The sequence below is a fragment of the Oryx dammah genome, unplaced genomic scaffold (genome assembly GCF_014754425.2).
Source record: "Oryx dammah isolate SB20612 unplaced genomic scaffold, SCBI_Odam_1.1 HiC_scaffold_26, whole genome shotgun sequence".
NCBI lineage: Eukaryota > Metazoa > Chordata > Mammalia > Artiodactyla > Bovidae > Oryx > Oryx dammah.
In genome coordinates this window covers 54,649,403-54,670,366 of record NW_024070210.1, presented here as the reverse complement: position 1 = coordinate 54,670,366, position 20,964 = coordinate 54,649,403, and the positions used below count along the sequence as shown (strand labels likewise).

The 20,964-nt window shown below is 44.4% G+C and overlaps 1 non-coding gene and 1 pseudogene across 1 annotated transcript; one reads left to right on the top strand and one right to left on the bottom strand.

Annotated features, from left to right (window-relative positions):
* Positions 1-5,870: 5,870 nt before the first annotated feature.
* On the bottom strand, positions 5,871-5,943 carry TRNAG-CCC. Its single transcript has one exon. It is a non-coding gene; the product is annotated as a tRNA-Gly (tRNA).
* A 9,010-nt stretch (positions 5,944-14,953) lies between these two features.
* Positions 14,954-15,051, top strand: LOC120853840 (annotated as a pseudogene).
* The last annotated feature ends 5,913 nt before the right edge of the window (positions 15,052-20,964 follow it).

The window sequence follows — 20,964 nt, the reverse complement described above, 5'->3', positions numbered from 1 at the left end:
TGCTGGCTTTTGCTAGTTGTGGCGAGCGGGGCCTCCTCTCTACTTGTGGTGCACAGGCTTCTCGTTGTGGTGGCTTCTCTTCTTGTGAAGCACAGGCTCTAGGGTGTGTGGGCTTCAGTCGTTGTGGCGTACTGTCTTAGTTGCCCCGTGGCATGTGAAATCTTCCCAGAGCAAGGATTGCACCCATGTCCTCTGCAATGGCTAGAAGATTCTTAACCACTGACCACCAGAGAACACCTTGTCGTTTTTAATCTCTCCCCAGGGTGCATTGTAAATACCTTTACTCCTGACCTGCTATATGGACTGTAATTCTTTTTTTCTCTCCCACCCTTCCCCCAACCTCAATTATATCCAAAGAAGTGACATCTAATAATCTGGGTGCAGAGGAGGTGTGTAAAGAAACAAATAAAGCATGCAAGTACCAAAACTTGGCAAAAGAAGAATGTGTCAATAGGATGTAATTAATTATCTTATTTGGGGAACAAGATATAGATTTCCTAACAAAAGGTCATCCGGTGGGTGAATAAATGAATAAATTTGTAAAGATAGAAACAGGATGAATAAAGGGCAGGGTGAACTTGGGCTTGAAGAACAAGAATAATGACTGCTTTTATTTGGTTCAGGGCAGGAAGAACTACAAAGGCATGAGCCTGTTTGGGGTAGATGATATCATGTTTACAAGTGACAAAGAGAAAACACATCTGTTTTTTAACTTTGCCATTCTATCAAGGTTAATGATCGACACAATGCAAAACATGGGAACCAGGAAATGGAAGCCCACGGTAGGGGAAGGAATGGGGAAAAAAAAAAAAAACAAACACCTGTTTTGAATAAGTTCATATCCTGGTTCAGTCAAATTGCAGGTAAATGGACTAGAATGCCTGTCAGTCATCTCTGAGGAATTATGAAAAACAGGAAGTATAGAAAGGCTCAAGGTAAGAAAACTCTGCTCTAGACCCAGCCAGCCTGAGCCAGGGCCCCCTTCCCCAGGCCTCTGGCTTCAGCCTCCAGCCTCAGCTCCCTAGTAAGTGCCTTCTGTGTCCGCCTTCACACCCCAGGCCCCAAGGACCCAGACCTGGGGTGGGAGGGGCCTCCCTCCTGGTGAAAGCCTTGCCACTGCCCAGCTCTCAGGCATGCTGGCAAGGTATGGCTGGGTTCCTGCAGGCCTCTGCCCACCGTGGGCCCAGCATCTCTCAAGGCCTGTGGGCCCCCAGGTGCTGCCTGCCTCCCCCAGGGAGCTTCTCAGCCCCCATGTTGGCCTGGGACACTGCCTGGGCAGTCCACGCTGGCCAAGGCAGCCAGCCGGTGCCACCTGCTCCTGTTCCATCGGCCCCAGGCCCTGGCAGCTCCCCCCTGACCCCCTGCCTCCACCCTCTGATTGAGCTCTGCATGTTCCACTAACCCATGTAGGTGGCGGGTGGAGGAGCCCAGCTTTGGCTGCCTTGGAAGGCAGAACACTAAGCTGACCACGGTGGGCCCGCCATGCTCGCCCCAATAAAAGCAATTCCAACCTCAAAAAAAAAAAAAGAAAGAAATTTACAAATTTATTCATTCATTCACCCACCGGATGAACTTTTGTTAGGAAATCTGTATCTTGTTCCCCAAATAAGATAATTAATTACATCCTATTGACACATTCTTCTTTTGCCAAGTTTTGGTACTTGCATGCATTATTTGTTTCTTTACACATCTCCTCAGCACCCAGATTATCAGATGCCCTAATTGTCAAAAAAGGAAAGGAGGTAGAAGCAGGACTTAACCTGGCAGCCCAGTGGTTAGGACTTTATCTTTTAACGCAAGGGGTTTGGGTTAGATTCCAGGTCAGGGAGCTAAGATCCTACATACCTTTTGGCCAAAAAACCAAAACATAAAACAAAAGCAGTATTGTAGTAAATAAAGACTTAAAAAAAAAAAAAGGAAAGAAGGTAGAATCTAGAAACTCTCTAGGGAATTAAGTGAATGTTTTGTGAATTCTTAGTTAAGCAAGTAGTAATTCACCAAGAGCCAGCAGTGGCTCGCTGTAAATCATACCTAGTGATCTTTTATTTCCCCTTCCATTGGGACTATTGGTTAATCAGATTGGGGGTATGTATGTAGCAGGTGTGGTATATCTGGACTGTAAAGAGCCATTAAATTTATAAAATGAAGAAATGCTGATTGAGTTAGAGAGAGTAATCTGTGACTTTTTAAAAGACGGAATCTAAAACATTATTGATTGAAGAATGGGTGACAGACTGGAAGAAAGCTTCTAAATACATTCTGAAAAGCTTTGGTCTTTAACAGTCATGTTCAATATTCATATCAGTGACTCAGATTCACACTATACGTCTTAATCAAATTTGAGATTTATAGAAAGACAAATGATAGTGAGTTTGATGGTAGAATTAGGGCCCAAAATAATTTCAGCAAGGAGGAACAGCTGCCTGATGTCATCAAGGTGGAATGTCATGGATGGAAATGTACAGTCTTGCAATGATTGATGAGTATAGGAGATCTGGGACACCCCTGGCGGTCCAGTGGTTAAGGCTCCGTGATCCCAAGGCAGGGGGCCTGGGTTCAATCCCTGGTCAGGGAACCAGCTCCCACATGCCACTACTAAGACCTGGCACAGCTAAAAAAATTTAAAAAAAAAAAAAAAAAGACTGCTTTTGCTTAAAAAAATGATATACAGGAGAAGACCTATGGGAAAATGAAGTCGTTTTCATAAATCTGGGTAAGAAGATCAGGACTAGAAATGCATGAAAACATCGGTGTGGTCTTTCTGATGATGAGGGCGGTCTGGCAGTGGAAAGAGGTGGTACGGTCCCTGTCTCTGGAGCTATCAGAGCAACTAGGCTGAAGAACCCCCTACAGTGATTTCCTGGACTGAATAAGGGTTGTTGCGCTCAGTGGCCTCTAGGGGGCGCCAGGGCCAGGTGTGGCCAGGGGGTCCTCTCCCACGCGGGCTAAGTAGGCACCAGCCACAGGGAGGAAGGCAGCAGAGGGGGCTGGAAGGGCAGACTTCTCGGGTTCCAGGCCCTCTCCTCCTGCATGTTCTGTCCTCCAGCCCACTGTGGGATTGCCCCTTATTGCCCATGAATTTCAGGGCAGGCGGTTCTGACAGTTTTGGTCACTGTGTATTTCTTGTCCCTGTAGCTGTCTTCTTTGACCATTAGGACACCAGTGGAGTTGGGACCAGAGCAAAAGTGAGTGGGAGCAGGAGGTCATGGGACAGCCGGGGCCACCATATGGGCAGAGTAACTGGGATGCACGGGTGGTCTGTTGGCCTCAGGGACCAATATGGGGCAGCCGTCGGCAGGGGGGACGGCTGACCATGAGCTGACAGAGCCTGATCTGTGTTAACGTGTGAGGGTGATGGTAATGGAAAGAATGAGACAGGAGGGAATTGCGAGCTAATTACTCCTTGACAGCCAGATAAGGAAAATGAGATAATCCCCAGCAGTGGGGACAGTGATGAGTGCTCATGAGCTTTAAAGGCAGAGAGCCTCAGGGTTGGATCTTGGCACTGCCACCAGTCAACTGTGTGTCCAGGGGCAGGTCATTTAACCCCTTGAGCCTCTCTTTCCTCTCGTCTGAAGGGCACAGTAGACCAGCCCTCGTGTTGTCAGAAAGAATAGTGAATTCTCAGGCCCGATGGAAAGCATGTGCCTGGCCTGGAGGGAGTCTTGGTCTTATTTCGTTTTCTGACCTTGTCCTACAGCATGTGGGATCTTAGTTCCCCAACCAGGGATCAAACCCGTGCCCCCTGCAAAGGAAGCGTGGAGTCTTAACCACTGGACCACCAGGGGAGTCCACAGAGGGAATCTTGAAAGGAAGTTCATCTGGGCTCTTCTCCCTTCCCTGGCTCTTATGTTCTCCTTTTTTCTTTTTCATGTATTTTCTCAACTCTGATAGACTGGCCAAAGCCAGTGCCCTATTTCTATGCAGGGTTGGGGCAAACACTCCCATAGGAAAACCTGACAAGGACAGTGGGCGGGTCCAGGGTTGACAGCTCCATGGCTGGCGGATCAAGGCCACTAGTTGTCCTTCCAGGGCCATTAATTTAATAGAATATCTCCTTGTGCAAGAGATGAAATATCATCTCCAGAAAAATGGTGGTTGTACCTAACAAGCCCCCTACCCCTCAAGGAAGCTGCCTGGAGCTCCAGGGGTGTTAGTTCAAATGAGATTGGTCTGTGTTTCCTATTCACATGGGCTTCCCAAGTGGCACAGTGGTAAAGAATCTACTTGCCAATACACGAGACACGAGTTTGATCCCTGGAGTAGGAAAGGTCCCCTGGAATAGGAAATGACAACCCTCTCTGGTATTCTTGCCTGGAGAATCCCATGGACAGAGGAGCCTGGTGGGCTACAGTCGGTGGAGTCAAAGATTCGAGCATGACCGAGTGACTGAGCACGCACATATGTATGTGGCAACTCATGCTTAGACACCAACCATCTTCCTCGTGGCGGCAACCATTTAGGCCAAATTTCTTGCCCTTCCATGTCCTCTCTCTTCTCAGACTATCCCCATATTCCTTGCCTGGTGGACAGCAGCGCAACTACTCTGCTTTCCTCCACTCATGAACATTCTGTTTATATTGAGTTGGCCAAAAGTTTTGTTACATAAGATCTTATGGAAATCCCAAACAAACCTTTAGGCCAACTCAATATTTTTAGGAGGATCTTGGAAAAAATACACCCATGTTTTGAAGAAACAAAACCTGAAATCCAAATAGATGCATGGGAGTCAACCTTCCCAGTGTGAGAAAACACGTCACAACAACACAGGTATGTGCTGCAATTAATGATGGAGAGCTTCCTTTTCACTCTCTACAAGCCTTATGTCTTCCATTTTCGGGGCACTCATAAGGCAAGACTACTTGTACATGAAGTCATAAGATTGCCCCCTGCAAAATGAGAAGGGTGTGGCAAGCTATTTAGAAACAATGAGAAAACAAAGAGAGAAGCTAACTAGATTCTAGGCACTTTGCAGGTTTCTGGGGACCAGAGCATAGTCACTCTAGCCCTGGGGAGCACTAGTCAGCCTGACCCTGAGTGTCTGATGGTGAGCCTGGGTCCTGGTTGAGGGCAGGCCTTGAAGTGCTGGTGGGTGGATATAGGTGTATCATGTACCACTTGACCACCTTTACAATCGCAGATTTGACTATTGGCATGTCAGTTGTTAGATGGTTTTTATTGTTGTTTTTTAACACACATTTCTCCAGTGATTTTTTTTTTCTTTTAAAGAATGGATTTTGAAGAGAAAAAAAATTGGGAGCAGAGATGTATAGGATAGAAAATATTGATTAAATGCAAATGTAAGCTGTTTTGCTAACTGTTTTATACCTACCATAAACTTACAATTTCAGAGATCGAGCCATTCTCTTAGGTCTTGGGTATTTGGAATTTAGCCTGCAGTCCTTGTGTTCGGATGGATAACAGGGTGTGTGGGGCACAGTCCATGCCCTGAACCAGATTTGAACAGAAGAATGGCCACTTGGCACAGGTAGAAGTAGATGAAGCGTTGGCTTCTTGTGTCCTGTAATTACAGCTGTTCCTTCCCATGATGCCGTGTCAGGGGGGGCTGGACTTACTGTCAGACTCCTTGACATCATACTTCTTCCTCTAACCTGGCAACAGGAGCTCAGTGACCCTCCTACCCACATGTCTCCTTAAATTGTTAAAAATGTATCTCTTTAGAGAAGGAACTCTAGCTCTCCCAAGTATGTCCTGTCTCCTTACTAGCTCAGCTTCCTGAGAGAAACCCCACTTTCCTTCCAACACAGTCTCTGTTTGTTTGGGCTTTTTAAAAAAAATGTTTATTTATTTGGCTATATTGGGTCTTATTTATGGCATGCAGATTTTTTAGTTACAAATGTAGGATCTAGTTCCCTGATCAGGAATCAAACCTGGGCCCCCTGCATTGGGAATGCAGAGTCTTAGCCACTGGACCACCAGGGAAGTCCATATAGTCCCTGTTTTTTGCTGAGCTAGTTGGAGGAGATTTCTGTTCTTTTTACCTAAAGGAAGGGGAGTCTGAAAAAAGAGGATGGGGCTCAGTTGCTTCCTGAGCCTGGGGCAGCAAAAAGATGCCTGTGGGTAGGAGGGGGAAATTGACTTCACTGAAGCAGCACTAGAAAACCCTTTGAAATAGCTGAGGTGTGGACAGAGGTAGAATTTGTTAATTCCAAGTTTGATCATCATTCCTTTGTTCCATGACTAGAAAATGTGGGTTGACCCTTTAACCACAGGGTTCCATAACTATCATTGAAATGCTTTTCATCTCATTTTCCTGTTTACCACACCTCAGCTCAGCAGAGAGAAAACAGCCCATCGGTGACATTCATATTAACGTGGGTCAAAGAGACATGTGAGTAATGTTTGGCTCTAGGAAAGAATGTACAATAATGATGAGAGGGATGTGAGTAAGTTATTCTGACAGTGACTCAGTCATTCCGCTGCCCCACATGAATCATTTGTAGAGGCCAAACAAGTATTAATACAGAGATGTGTCCCAAACACAGGGACAGATTTGACATTCTGTAATAGCTCTCTTTGTCATTGATGGTCCAAAACAGATGAGTTTTGGAGCATGTAATTTTATTGCTGAAATCAATCAAGGCTAGCCTCGAGCCAGGGCTTAGAATAGCTGTTGCAACTGTCTGGCAGATGGAGAGATTGTTGCCTCAGGACTCCTGGGCTTGCCCTTCTGTTGGCCCAGACTCAAACCCAGTCCCCAATCCTCTATCTTCCACCGCAGCCCATGGATGCTGAATCCCTTCCCCACCACACGGAGGGTCACAGCTCAGACTTAGCGTCACCACACCTTGGTGTGATATAGCTTGGCCTTTCTCAGAATGTAAACCAAGCCAAACAAGCCATTATTTTTCCATGGTCCACAGCACAGTCTGAGTCATAAAGGCCACCAGTCGTTTCGAGAATTTTCTCCCTCTTTTGGGAAAGGATTTCAGGCTTAGCTACATGCTGACATCTGTCACTGCCCTTATTGTGGGGCACTAGGAACGTCCTGGAACTCTGGTGTCTTGTTAAGAGCACTGACCAAGGAGCCTGAAGTTAAAGGTTCTCATTGTAGTGGTGCCATGAATGGGCTGTGTGAGCCAGGCAGGACTCCACATTTCTCTGGGCCTTATTCCTCCAACTATATTGGGCTAAATTTGGGCAGGGATCAGGGTCCTGCAGCAACGCTTCAGTTCAGTTCAGTTCAGTTCAGTTGCTCAGTTGTGTCCAATTCTTTGTGACCCCATGAACTGCAGCACGCCAGGCATCCCTGTCCATCACCAACTCCCAGAGTTTACCCAAACTCATGTCCATTGAGTCGGTGATACCATTCAACCCATCTCATCCTCTGTCATCCCCTTCTCCTCCTGCCCTCAATCCTTCCCAGCATCAGGGTCTTTTCAAATGAGTCAGCCCTTTGCATCAGGTGGCCAAAGTATTGGAGTTTCAGCTTCAACATCAGTCCTTCCAATGAACACCCAGGACTGATCTCCTTTAGGATGGACTGGTTGGATCTCCTTGTAGTCCAAGGGACTTTCAAGAGTCTTCTCCAACACCATAGTTCAAAAGCATCAATTCTTCAGCACTCAGCTTTCTTTATAGTCCAACTCTCACATCCATACAGGACTACTGGAAAAACCATAGCCTTGACTAGATGGACCTTTGTTGACAAAGTAATGTCTCTGCTTTTTAATATGCTGTCTACGTTGGTCATAACTTTCCTTCGAAGGAGTAGGTATCTTTTAATTTCATGGCTGCAATCGCCATCTGCAGTGATTTTGGAGCCCCTCAAAATAAAGTCAGCCACTGTTTCCACTGTTTCCCCATCTATTTGCCATGAAGTGATGGGACCAGATGCCATGATCTTAGTTTTCTGAATGTTGAACTTTAAGCCAACTTTTTCACTCTCCTCTTTCACTTTCATCAAGAGAGTCTTTAGTTCCTCTTCACTTTCTGCCATAAGGGTGGTATCATCTGCATATCTGAGGTTATTGATATTTCTCCTGGCGATCTTGATTCCAGCTTGTGCTTCCTCCAGCCCAGCATTTCTCATGATGTACTCTGCATATAAGTTAAATAAGCAGGGTGACAATATACAGCCTTGATGTATTCCTTTTTCTGTTTGGAACCAGTCTGTTGTTCTATGTCCAGTTCTAACTGTTGCTTTCTGACCTGCATAGAGGTTTCTCAAGAGGCAGGTCAGGTGGTCTGGTATTCCCATCTTTTGAAGGATTTTCCACAGTTTATTGTGATCCACACAGTCAAAGGCTTTGGCATAGTCAATAAAGCAGAAATACGTGTTTTTCTGGAACTCTCTTGCTTTTTCAATGATTCAGGTACTCTGCAAACTCTTGAGTCAAATTTCATTAAAAAATGAAAGTGGCTTTAAACAAGAATAAAAGACAGTAAGAATAATCAAACAGATCCAGTGTAATTTTAATCATAGGAGGTATGAGCATATGAATATATATTTTCATATGAACTTTTTTTGTAGCCCTGGGAAAAATCTTGTCAAAACATCTCAGCCATGCATATATTGAAATCTCTTGTACATGTGTATTGATCTGGAAGCTTGCCACTCCTTGCTGGTCTTGTGTGAAGGTCAAGGCATATGTCTTAGCACAGCTGCGTGGACCTCACTGGATTGAAGGCTGGGCCAAGTGCAGATGCATCATTACAGAGTTATTCTCACCTAGGTGATAACTTGATAACTAGTGAAATACGAACATGTTACAACATGAAAATACTATGTTATAGATGATAAGCAACGATTGTCCATTCTTGGTGCTGATGGATATATATATATATATATATATATACACACACACAAACACACACACGGATATATACATATACATATATATATCTTCAAGCTTTCAGTTCAGTTCAGTTCAGTCACTCAGTAGTGTCCGACTCTTTGCGACCCCATGAACTGCAGCACGCCAGGCTTCCCTGTCCATCACCAACTCCTGGAGTTTACTCAAACTCATGTCCATCAAGCCAGTGATGCCATCCAACCATCTCATCCTCTGTTGTCCCCTTCTATTCCTGCCTTTACTCTTTCCCAGCATTAGGGTTTTTCTGATAAGTCAGTTCTTCACATCATGCGGCCAAAGTATTAAAGCTTCAGCTTCAGCATCAGTCCTTCCAATGAATATTCAGGACTGATTTCCTTTAGGATTGACTGGTTTGATCTCCTTGCAGTCCAAGGGACTCTCAGAAGTCTTCTCAAGGGTCTATTGAACACCACAGTTCAAAAACATCAATTCTTTGGCGCTCAGCTTCATTTATGGTGCAACTCTCATATCCATATATAACTACTGGAAAAACCATAGCTTTAACTAGATGGACCTATATAACCTTTAGGGATGTTTTTCTCAAAGTGTCTCCCAAGATTGACAGAAGAGCTGTTAAAAGACTGGGACCGTTAACAACATGCAGCCCAGTTTCCTAGATCCTGAACAACCCAAACAACAAGTTATTGAAGATGACAGAAAATGTAACTGTCATCTAATGTCCTAATTTCAACACAATCTTCTTGTTCATACATTTTTGAGTTATAATGAGAGAAGTTTATACAGTTGCACTGAAAATTTTTATGTTGATGAAATAGGATATGTTCCTGTTTTATAAATATCAGAATCCAGGGTAAGATTTGAAAGAAGAGAGATAGTTCCTACTAGAAATGTCTGCACTCTCCTGGGGGGATGATCATTCCTACCTTACACTGCCCTTCCAACCAAGGCCACCCCATAAGAGGAGGACACCTATCTCGTGTGATTGAGGCCACCAGAAAGGTCCTTGCTATTGATGTGGTTTTCTTTACCAAGAGGTAAAGCCTCTTTTTTCCCTGGTGAGGCTGAATAGATATCATGGCATGCTTCTGGATAGAATGTTCAGAGAAGTAGAAATTCACATGAGGTGGCAAATACTGACGCCAGAGCTTTTCCAGAGAGTAGGTTTTGGCTGCTGTGGCAGCTCCCAGGTACATAAAGGAGGTAAAAGGGGGAATTTCAAGGAAAATGGAAGCTGGAGGTTTTGGATTTCCTCAATGGTTTTGGCAAGAGAATTTTTGTTCTAACTCTAGAGAAAATAATTTGCTGATGATTGGGGTGGGAAGGCTCAGTATTTATAACATACCAACTATGAGCTCATAGTCGTAGGGGACATTCTTACCTTAGATGTCTTAATCCTCACAACAACTTAGCAGGGTAGTTACTATTACTTCCAAATAATGGGTAAGGTAATTGAGATGTCGAGAGACTAAATACTTTGCTCCCAGTGGTCTGCCTGGCAAAAGGCAAGACAGAATTGAAAAGCCTGGCCTTTCCTTCACATTCCATGCCAGGCAGAGGATCGAGCCTGTAGCTCTTTTTCCCTTTGTGGGACTAGGAGGAGAATGTGCTCCCCTGACACTGGAGGTTTGTGAACACAGCCAAGATGGTAGCCGCCAGATGAAATTGGAGGATGCACTGTGGGGATGAGCATGTTGGCACTGGGGTTTGCCCTTGGCAGGGAATCTCATGGCAGTCTGAGTTGAGTCATTCCTCCTGGTTTCAGCTGGAAGACGTGCAGATGAAGCTCCTAGCAAGGAAGAACTGAGGGGAAAAACAGGATGAATGAGAACCTCTGAACCTATCCTCAGGGAACTTTATATTTGTTACTGATTGACAATAGTCATAACAAGTCCTTCTTGCCTCCAGCTGATTCTAGTTACTGATTTAACCAGGGTGTTGTAATGTGGCTGCAATTCTGTGCACAAGGCTTTTGAAGCTGTTAATTCCGTCTGCTGGCTTGGAGCTCCGGTGGGCAGAGGCTGTCCCATTCAGCACCCTCCCCACCCCAGCAGCTGACACACCAACTCTCAAGGACAGTGACCCCCTGCAGAGATGGGCCCAGAAAAATGCACTGGAAAACAAAATCTCTATCAGTAATTTTGTTAGTGGACAATCAGGGCTGAGACTCACTCATCTAGTACCTAATAGGTGGTCAATTTATTTTTCTTGAGCAATTTAGTAAATGAAGATTGAATGTCACAGTGAGCATGGAAATGCACCATAGATCTCCTGCCAGCAGTGGGATAATTAACTGAGGGCCCCAGCTTTGGCCCTTTTGAATCCACCACAGTGTTTGCACAAGGCCATGTGTCTTGTGGGCTGGCTTCCAGCCAAGAACAGAACATGGTGAGGATACTCAAGGTGTCCCATTGCTGTGAGACACATGGCTCCTCTAACGGGCAACTGGCTTGAGGACACCCTTCTTGCCTGTTATGGAGTGAATTGCATTCCCCCAAAGTTCATATGTTGAAGTCCTAACCCCAGTACCTCAGAATATGACTTTTAAGAGGTAATTAAGTTAAAATGGGGGCTCCCCAGGTGGCTCAGTGGTAAAGAATCGGCCTGCCAATGCAGAAGATGTGGGTTTGATCTCTGGGTTTGGAAGATCCCCTGGAGCAGGAAGTGGCAACCCACTCCAGTATTCTTGCCTGGGAAATCTCATGGACAGAGGAGCCTGGTGGGCTACAGTCCCTGGGGTCAAAAGAGTTGGACACGACTTTGTGACTAAACAAAAACAAGTTAAAAAGAGGTCATGATGGTGGACCTTAATCCAATATGACTGGTGTCCTTATCAGACGGGGAGATGAGGGGGATTTCCCTGGTGGTTCAGTGGCTAAGACTCTATTTTCCCAATACAGAGGGCCTAGGTTCGATCCCTGGTCAGGGAACTAGATCCCACATGCCACAGATAAAAGATCCTGCATGCTGCACCTAAGACCCAGTACAAACAAACAAACAAATCTAAAAAAGAAAAGAAGAAGAAGAGGCTGTTATGATGTAGACCTATACAGAGAGAAAATGAAGTACAGACACAAGGAGAGGACAGGCGTCTACAGGTCAAGAAGAAAGCCCTTGGAACAAAGCCAATCCTGCCAACACCTTGATCTCAGAAACGTAGCCTCTAGAACTATAGGGGAATTTCCATTCTTTAGGTCTCCCAGTCCATGGTTCTTTGTTGTGGCAGCCCTAGGAACCTGATTTCAGTCTATCCGAAATGTTCCTAGAGCACCTACAGTCTGAGACCTTTCCTCCCCCCTCTCCCAGTGTGGCCTTTCCCTTCACAAGTGACAGCCCTGCTTTGGGGTCTGGAGTCTCTCTCCCATCTCCCCTGGCTCCCACTGTGCCTTTTCCCTCACAGGTGTTTCCCTCAATAAATCTCCTACATGTCTAAGCCCCTCTTGGCATCCGCTTCTCAAAGGAACCGAGCTATCACAAATGTGATATGTAACGTATTCCTGAGATTATTCTTAAACTTAAAAAAAATAACCATTTATTTACTTATATTTGGCTGTGCTGGGTCTTCTTGCCGAGCAGGTTTTTGTGTAGTTGCAGCGAGCAGGGGCTACTCTCTAGTTACAGCGCATGGGCTTCTCATTGCGGTGGCTTCTCTTGTTGCAGAGTATGGGCTCTAGAGCGTGCAGGCTTCAGTAGTTGCAGCATGCGGGCTCAGTAGTTGTGGCTTCTGGGTTTTAAAGCACAGGCTCAGTCCTTGTGGCACACAGGTTTAGTTGCTCTGCAGCATATGGGATCTTCCTGGATCAGGGTTCGAACCCATGTCTCCTGCCTTGGCAGTTGGATTCTTTACCACTGAGCCACCAGGGAAGCCCCTAAAATTTAAAAACATTTATTTCTGTTGATTTGTTTGGCTGCACTGAGTCTTAATTGCAGTTTCTTCAATCTTCTATGCGGCACTCAGGGTCTTTAGTTACTGCATGTGATCCCTCTGTTCCAGCATGTGGCATCTAGTTCCCTGACCAGGGATTGAACCCGAGCCCCTGCCATTGGGAGTGCTGAGTCTTAGCCACTGGATCACCAGGGAAGTCTTGACATTATTTAAACAAGCTCTAATAGTAAGTGACAGGGTTTTGTTGGGGAAAAAAAAAGTATTTTGCACATCAGTCTCCCTTGCCAGTATAGACAGGTTTTTAATGCTCTAATCATGTTTTCTGCTATGGTCCTCCGGGCAACACAGCTGTCTTGGGGCTGCCTACGTCTGCCTGGGAAGGGAAGGGAGGTAAGTGACCCCCATCTCGTAAGACAATAGCTGCCAGAGCTGGAAAGGACCTCAGAGATGATCACTCAATTTCTGCCCCTTACCGCCATTTGGAGAGACCGAGCACCCACATGGCTAAGTGTCCTGGTGACTCACCAAGGTCACAGAGCTGACAAATGGCTCTTATTGACATTTCCATGAATGTATTTTTTAGAAGTAAATAGATACTGTTATTTAAAATGACATGTTTGGATCACCTATGAGTTACTAGTCACTTCTACTGGTTACCTGTGGTCCTGTTGAAATTCTGGCTCTCTCGTCTCACATGCAGTCAGAAGGAAGGAAGCATTTTCCCCTCTCACCAATACCTGGGGCTGTTTCTAGGTACAAGCTTCTGACAGCATACGACGGGGTTGATTTTTTATGAGCTGTCAGAGAAGATAAAGCCTAGCTCAGTAACTGAAGCCCACAGTGCACCCACATCAAATAGCAAGGCCTGCCTTGGGCTGGTAGCAAGCTGGATAGGGTCTGCCTGCCTCTTCCTCCATCTGTCCCCAGCAGATCTCATGTGGCATCGCCAGCAAGCTGGCTGAGCCTGCCCTCGTCAGCTTGGGGTTGAGGAGGGGGAGTGTGGGGCTAGAGCTATAGGGCAGAGGCTCTGCTTGAGTCCAAGGCCTCCCACCAGTCTTCTTTCTTCAAAATCAAGTGAATGGCTTGTACTATTGATATGGGAATGAGTGAAAGTCACTCAGTCGCATCCAACTCTTTGCAACCCCATGGACTACACAGTCCATGGAATTCTCCAGGCCAGAATACTGGAGTGGGTAGCCTTTCCTTTCTCCAGGGGATCTTCCCAACCCAGATCTCCCACACTGCAGTCAGATTCTTTACTAGATGAGCCACAAGGGAAGCCCAGCAATACTGGAGTGGGTAGCCTATCCCTTCCCCAGCAGATCTTCCTGACCTGGGAATCAAACTAGGCTCTTCTGCATTGCAGGCGGATTCTTTACCAACTGAGCTATCAGGGATACCCAAGTTGCTCAGTCATGTCCGACTCTTTGTGACCCCATGGACTGTGTCCATGGAATTCTCCAGGCCAGAATGCTGGAGAGGGTAGCCTTTCCCTTCTCCAGGGGATCTTCCCAGCCTAGGGATTGAACCCAGCTCTTCTGCATTGCAAGTGGATTCTTTACCAGTGAGCAACAAGGGATGATCCTAATTGTTAGGGAAATGGAGCATCTTCTGCTTTCCCACACCTCTCTGAATCAGGAGGCCAATTTAGGGCTGACTTATAGCCTGGTGGCTCAGATGGTAAGGAGTCCACCTGCAATGCAAGAGACCCAGGTTTGATTCCTGGGTTTGAGAAAATCCCACGGAGAAGGGAATCTTCTCCAACCCATTCCAGTATTCTTGCCTGGAGAATTCCATTAGTAGAAAGCCTGGTGGGATATGGTCCATGGGGTCACAAAGAGTCAGACAACTGAGTAACTAACACAGGAACAGGTATAGGATAAGAAGGGCTTCCTGGTGGCTCAGTGGTAAAGAACCCATCTGCCAATGCAGGAGATGAAGATTCGATCCCTGGGTTGGGAAGATCCTTTGGAGAAGAAAATGGCAACACACTCCAGTATTCTGGCCTGGGAAATCCCATGGACAGAGGATCCTAGTGGGCTACAGTCCATGGGGTCACAGTCAGACATGACTTAGCGTCTGAGCACGCATGCACATAGGATAAGAACACCTCACAATTCCTGAGTTCCAAGAAGCCCTAGGACCCAGAAAGTTTCTTCTAGAACTTCAAAAGTTTCTAAGGCAATGGTGAAGCAGAGCCTAACTCCCTAGGGAAGTAGCCCAGACACTATTATAAAAGTTACTTATTAATAAAAACAAAAAATGCAGGCAGGTGAGGGTAGCACATATAGTAAGGTTGGAACGATTCAGAGAAGACTAGCCTGGCCCCTCATGGATGACATACAAATTCCTGAAGAGTTTCATTTTTTTTTTTTTAAGCAGCCAGTCTGCAGGCTGTAGTTTTCTGGTTCAGTTTTTTTTTTTTTTTAAGTGCATTAAAATATTATTTAACTTGCTGAGTTTTTGGTGCCCTCTTAAATTTTACACCCAATGCAAGTCTCAGCTTTGAGATACCTACTGTTTTCTGTCCAGCATCTCCTTCTCCTTGGTACCAGGACACCCAGTTTCTTTGGAAAATTACCCCCTGTCTCTGTTCTTATGTGTGTGGTTTGGGTGGGATTGACCGCACCCCTAACCCAGGAATGGGCTGTGATTGGCTTAAACCAGTCAATATATCTCTTTCCCATAAGCTGGTTGGTTCAAAGGGAGGGCAATTAAGCTTGTCCAGGGACTTCCTTGGTGGTCCAGTTGTTAAGTTTGACCCCTGATTGGGGAACTAAGATGCTGTATGCCACAGGGCCAAAAATATATACATATTTTTTTTATATACATTAAAAAAGGCTTGCCCAGGAGGAATGACCTTGGGAATTAAGCTGGGAATGCAGATCCACAGATACCTTCTCCTCCTTAGGTTTGTGGTGAAGGGATTTCTGGTCAGAGATTGCTGGAAAGGAGTTTCCCTGGTGGCTCAGACGGTAAAGAATCTGCCTGCAATGCAGGAGACCTGAGTTTGATCCCTGGGTTGGGAAGATACTCTGGAGGAGGAAGTGGCTACCCACTCTAGGAGGAGCCTGATGGACTACAGTTCATGGGGTCACAAAGAGTCAGACACAACTGAGCAATTAACACTGAAAGTAAGCTTGAAGCTCTGGGCCACTCTCTGGGTCCTTCTGAAAGGATGAATCCAGGGATAAATGCAGGTTCTGTGAGGTCTGCCGCTTATACAGTTTTGGTGATCTCTAAGAAAATGAACAATAATTATAAATACATAAGTACCTATGTGAATATTTAATTTGATAGAGAAAAGAAGACAAATAACATGCTAGAGAGACCTGACAAATAACCACAGACATAACAAAATCCTGATAAACAGCATGAAATTTTTATGAATGAATATTTGACACACCTCGAAAGTACTTTCCCCAAGTTTTAGGGTATATACTATTTGATCACCTCTTTATATTACATTAATTTAATGATACCAATTTTATAGAGAGGAAAAATAGGTATTCTTCCCTTTAGTATGAATTATTTAAATATTTTACTATTGATGGTTTGGCAAAGTTTGTTTCAGCATTATAATTCATTAATGGTAGTGTCGTGGAACGTTTTTAGGATTGCTGTCAAATATGGAAAGCTTAAGCTTCACAAGCTTTGTGGTAGACCTACCTCTTTTTAAAATTTTTATTTATTTATTTGGCTGCTCTGGGTCTTAGTTGCAGGATCTTTGCTGCAACATGCAAACTCTTAGTTGCAGCATGTGGGATCTAGTTCAATTCCCTGACTGAAGATCAAACCCAGGCCCCCTGCTTTGGGAGCACAGACTCTTAGCAGCGGAAGCACCAGGAAGGTCCCTAGACCTACCTCTTATCTTACTCTTTTCTCCAACACAAACTACATATTAGATGATGTCTTCCTGCCTCTTAAGATCTCTATAAGACTTAGTTCAAATTTCTATTCCAGGCTTTATTAAACAATACAGTGCCCTTCCCAAGACTTCTACAATTTCTGAGTAGGGTCTTATATACTCATGGTAGTGGTTTTAGGGGAGCCCAACATCTATTCTCCCTGTTTCTAGTAACAGTATTTTTGGTCTTTTCTTCCCCTTGTATTGGTGAAATACACAGTGAAACAACAACCCTGTGTTGTTGTTTAGTCACTAAGTCGTGTCCAACTCTTTTGTGATCCCATGGACTGTAACCTGCCAGGCCCCTCTGTCCATGGAATTTTCCAGGTTTGGAGCACCTGTCCACCTGGCCACCATCTTTGGTTCTGGAATGGGCATGAGCCTCAGTCAGAATTTATGATATTCAGTGAATCTTTTGTTGAAACTATTGGGAAAGAGATGTTTGCTGCCTCCTAAGAAAGTTTTAGGTTAAAGTATTAAAAGTGTCCAAGTAATTGCAGGATTGTGTGAACTAGTTTGGAGAAAGGAAGAAAGCTGGGCTAAAGGTAGCCTTTTTTGCTCCTTTGTAATATTTGGGAAAATATTACAATCTAACATGTTAGATTTTTATCTAACACCTTTGTTAGACAGATGGATGTCATGGTTACTACCAAAGGAAAGAAGACACCAAAAAGGGAACTGAGGAGAATGAGCAAAAGACTGAGTTTGATTCTCTTAAGTAGAAGAAGACATACAGATTCTTGACTTTTAAGAATAAGTAATGGACCCAGCCAAGGGTGGGACAAGCTAATCTCTTTATAGCCCAAAGGGTTTTCATAAACCTTAACCCAGTGACCTATTTATTTTGAGTAACATTTAGTATATAGAGTGTTTGAGTTGGGAGAACGCTTCTTAAAATGCAGGGCTTAGAAATATTAGGATTTCAAATCTTAGGATAAAAAATAAAGTTCATATTCAGTGGGAGCTTGGCTTGTTATTTTTATTAATCTTGTTTTTCAAAGCTTCAATGACACCAGGAATCCCCATGTATAGATAGATAGATAGAAAGAACTCATAACAGAATTAGTCATTCACCCACTTGATCTCCCGTGCGACTTGACTCATTCCGATCATGAGAGCCCTTTTTTTAGTCTATGTCAATGCATTTACGTATCCCTCTCTTCCGCTAGACTTCAAGCTCCTTCAAAAGCTCTTTCTTATATTTCATTTTCCCCTACAATACCTGGCCAGATTTTGAGTCTCAGTTCTTTCCCTGGCTGATTAAATATCCTTGGACAAATTATTTTAACCTTTATGAAAGATCTTAGCACATGTTTCATGCAGAATATATGCTCTTCCCTCTGAGCGAATGAGGCTGAGGGGGAAAAAATGATGATTCTCAGGAAACCATTAAGAATATGTGTGATAAGAATCCAAGAATTTTGCACGCTTGGCCCAAGCATCTTACTTGCAAATCTTTCTTCAGCTAAGAGAAAGCCATTGCTAGAACTCATCTTCCAAATCCAGGTTTTTCATGTTTGACAGGAGAACTGTAACCCATATCAACTCCTCGCCATGATGGATAGAATGCTATATCAAAGGAACCATGTGGCTGGGCTTTATGCACAGCTGATTAAATATTTGAGCAACTCATTTTATAATGTGACTTCACTAAGTGCATACTTATCACACCAAATCTATTGGCAATTAGAGGGCTCAGAATCTCCTTGAATGCAAAGGCACATCCTTCACTGCTTAAAATAGAAAAATCAGTAACCCTTTCCTGCTGGATGCAAATAGAGATGTTGGGACATATGCCATTTTTTAATGACTCAGCCAGAGACAAGTCCCTGTCAATGGGACTCCTTCGAGGTTGCCCAAATGTTACATGACAAGCAGCTGTAAAGCATGATTTAGAACTTGTATTCTGGTGGTAAAACCGAGTGAGTGTGTAGCTAAGGTTGGGATTTACATTCATGTTAAGCTCCTGGCGAGCAATAACTGCCTTTTGAGTTGTCCATAGCTGCTTCACTTCCTCTGACGTCAATGAATTAGGCAGACTTCCTTCTAAACACATTAAAAAAATAAAAGAATCTAATGAGTTAGAATTTTCCATTCACTTGAAGCATACTGAGTCATGACCAGAATATTTTTTTTTTTAGTAAGTGGAATAGAATGCCATAGAATAGAAAACCTCAGCATCTTTCACACATAGTAAGAGTAGGAGTGTTCTATGTATGTCTTAGTTTCATGCATGAAATGTATTATTATATAAATGTGTTACTTATGGTGGGTCATAAGGAAAAATTGAGAGCTACTGGATTTGAGGGTGCAGGATCTTTGTTTCCCAACCAAGGATCAAACTTAGACCCCTTGTGGTGGAAGCTTGGAGTCTTCACCACTGGACCACCAGGGAAGTCCTAGGACTCTTGTTTTTAAGATGACTTTACCATCATCATGGATCACTTTACCATCTTTATTTGTTCTCATCTATTACCACAAATCTTTCAGTGAAAGTTAAATACTGTCACAGCTCATTTGGGTGAGAACATCCACTATTTGTTAGATACCTACTACATCCCTGACACTCTGGAAGTTGCTTTCCAGAACTTATTTGCAAGCTAAGTTTTAATATTCCTATTTTAGCACTTAGGAATCTAAGATTTAAAGCTGATCATCGGGGACTTCCCTGTTGGTCCAGTGGCTAAGACTCTGCACTCCCAGTGCAGGAGCCCAGGTTTGACCCCTGGTCAATGGCACCCCACTCTAGTACTCCTGCCTGGCAAATCCCATGGACGGAGGAGTCTGGTGGGCTACAGTCCATGGGGTCGCTGAGGGTCAGACACGACTGAGTGACTTCACTTTCACTTTTCACTTTCATGCATTAGAGAAGGAAATGGCAACCCACTCCAGTGTTCTTGCCTGGAGAATCCCAGAGATGGGGGAGGCTGGTGGGCTGCCACCTATGGGGTCGCACAGAGTCGGACACGACTGAAGTGACTTAGCAGCAGCAGCAGCAGCAGCAGCAGCAGCAGCAGCAGCAGCAGCAGCAGGGTCCTAGATCCACTACACCATAACTAAGAGTTCTCATGCTGGAAACAAAGATGGGAGATCCAGCATGCTGCAGCTAAGACCAGGTACAGCCAACTAAATAGGTAATTTTCAAAAATTAAAAAAATAAAGCTGTTCATTTGGTATGTCCACCATCACACCAATGGCAAATATTTCACTTTAGGACTCACCTTCTTTTCCTTATGCACATCATTTTAATGAAAAAATGATAAAAGGATAAAGTGCTCTAAAAATCTGCTAATTTGGGTTTAGAAGAAATTTGAACTCTTTGGACATGGTTGTTGGAGAATTTGCCCTGCACACACAAAGATCTGGGATAATACTGGGCAAGATAGAGGCAAAAGAATGGATAGCCAACTGCCCACACTTCCTTGAAACTGACTCAAATGATCTAAGGAAGATAAAAATAGAAGACACTGGGCATCAACTCTGAAGTCAGAGAAAGTGTCCTCTATATGACCAGCTTGGAGGAATTTTGGTCACATGTTATCACCCAGGACTGAATCACAGCTCTGTTTACTGAGAAAGTAGTACTAAGTCATGGAAAATCCGAGTAGCCTCTCCAGTCCCTGGCTTAGATATACTTAATTTGGAGGGTTGATAAACTGCCATCTCTACCTCTAATCTCCTCTCTTCCTCCTCCTCCCAGATCTTCATTCCATGCTTACCAACAGGAGCAAAGAGATCTCAGGGTGGATTTGCTTCTCCTGGGCTTTCTTGCTCTTAAAACACTTCCTTCTATTGGCTCCTTGTTTTCCCAACTCCTGTGTAATGTATTCCTTGCCTTAAAGCTCCATGATTTTAAGTACTCAGGGTCATTTCTGTCTTCCAGGTTAGACCCTGACTGAGTCACCATTCTCTGAATCCCAGTTATATTCAGCTGGAACTCCTTGCTTCATGTCTGCGTGCATACACGTTCAGTTGCTCAGTCACATCCACTCTTTGAAATCCCATGGACTGTAGTCCACCAACTCCTCTGTCCACTGAATTTTCCTGGCAAGAATACTGGAGTGGGTTGCCACTTCCTACTCTGGGAATCTTGTTGACCCAGGGATTGAACCTGAGTCTCCTGCATCTACTGCATTGGCAGGAAGCTTCTTTACCACTGAGCCAGCTACATGTTTACCTGAAGATAAGTATGGCCAAGTAAGTGGATAAATAATAAAATGTCTGAGAAATTACCTACATGCAGGTGAGATGGAGAATGAGGGCTCTGGATCTCAGGTAACCTAGTTGTAAAGCAGCATCATGACTGCTCTCCAGGTCTGAACCTTTGATGGTAGACTCCCATCACCTCCTGGAGCATGGAACTAGCTGGACCTTGC